Source organism: Gavialis gangeticus, unplaced genomic scaffold (assembly GCF_001723915.1).
Source record: "Gavialis gangeticus isolate Ggan-Ray unplaced genomic scaffold, GavGan_comp1, whole genome shotgun sequence".
Taxonomy (NCBI): Eukaryota; Metazoa; Chordata; order Crocodylia; family Gavialidae; genus Gavialis; species Gavialis gangeticus.
The window spans coordinates 16,421,012-16,422,781 of record NW_017729006.1 but is presented as its reverse complement, the minus strand read 5'-3'; positions in this window follow the sequence as shown (position 1 = coordinate 16,422,781).

The window sequence follows — 1,770 nt, the reverse complement described above, 5'->3', positions numbered from 1 at the left end:
ATGTGCAAAATAAGCATCAGCAAGAATTGCAGCAGAAGGTGCAGGACTGGCAAGAGAGGTACATACAGAGCAAGCAACTCTTGTCTGTGTTGCAGGAAGATTTCACTAGTACACAAGCCCTAGTGCTGATGCCCCCCCCAGAAACCCCCCAGCAGCCATGAAGCCCCCTGCTGACCCCCAGCACAGCCGGAGGTAAGCGGGGTCCGTGGTGGGAGGGGGTTAACCCCTAGAGGGTGGGAGGAGGCAGCTGAGTGGGAGCTGGGCTGGGTCTTGCCCCACCCAGGCCCCTACTTGGCCCAGCCCTCCAGGGAGAGAGACAGGTAGGGGAAGGGTGCTTATCAGCCCCTCTCCAGTGGGGCAGGGCTCCCCAAATCCCAGGCAAGGCCCCCCCAGCCCGAGAACAGCTTTCCCAATGGCGGGCCCACTATGCATGCGCGTAGTTTAAAAGGGCCTGCCAACAGCAAAAAACCTTAGTTAGGCTCCAGGAGCAGCAAGAGATGCACGGGTGAAAGCCCACTGCGCCCCTGCTCCCCCGAAGCCCCCTAGAGACCCCCCAGCAGCCTCAGAGACCCCCGCCGACCCCCAGCACAGCCAGAGGTAAGCAGGGGCCGTGGTGGGAGGGGGTTAACCCCTATAGAGGGGGAGGAGGCGGCTGAGTGAGAGCCGGGCCGGGTCTTGCCCCACCCAGGCCCCTACTTTGCCCAGCCCCCCAGGGAGCCACACAACCGGAGCCGCATGAACAGGCTCTGCAAACAGGCACGCTTGTCTGCCAGCATGTGAGTTAGCACAGAGTTTGCACATGAGGGTGCGAGGGAGGGCCCGAGGCCCTGCCTGCGAGCCCCCAAGGGTAGATAGTCCCAGCCATAGCCAGCCTACCAGCAGCAAGATGCAGACGGGCATGCGTCGCACCCCGAGGGTCCCCTTGGTCTTTGCGGCCCCTTCCTCTGGCACCTCAGAGACAGCCACCCAGACGGAGCCTATGGTTCCAGGATCCACACGGACGGAGCCCTTGGCTCTTGGCTGTGGGGGCTGCCTGTCCATTTTTCAGGCTCTGGGGCCTGGGAGCATGGCCAACTCCCCTTGTGGGGTCTGCTCCCTTTTGGAGTCTCTGGTGTGCCAGCTGGAGGAGCTCCAGGCCACAGTCCAGAGACTGTTTGTCATCAGGGACTGTTAGCAGGAGATAGACTCCTACTGCCAGGCCCTTCTCCCCTGGGAACCGGAAGGTATATCATGGTCTCTCTCCAGGCCAAGGGAGGACTCTGGGACCTCCCATCCTCTCCAGTCAGAGGGATGAACCAAGGTGGTCAAGTGCCCTAAGGCCCGCCGCACTAAGGCCCCTTCCCCCACCGGAGCTTAGCAACAGGTACACACCTCTTGCTGCTCCAGCAGAGCCTGCTGAGTTGCCAGCTCCCTCAGGCAACACAGGCTCAACTGCAGCTACCACCTCCGCTCTCCCCGAGACAAAATGTAAGGTGTTTGTTGTGGGAGACTCCACCCTGAGGGGGACTGAGGAGATAATCTTCCGCCTCGACCCCTTAGGGAAGTCTGCTGCTTCTGGAGGGCCCGCATCCGAGACATTGCGGAGAGGATCCCTAAGCTCCTCCAGCCCACAGACCACTATCCCATGCTCCTTATTCATGTGGGCACCAATGACACAGCTTGGAGTGCTCCCAGCTGGGTCATGAGGTGCTACAGGGATTTGGGAGCGGGGCTAAATGGTCTGGGGGCACAGGTGGTGTTCTCGTCGCTCCTCCCAGGCTCGGGTTATGG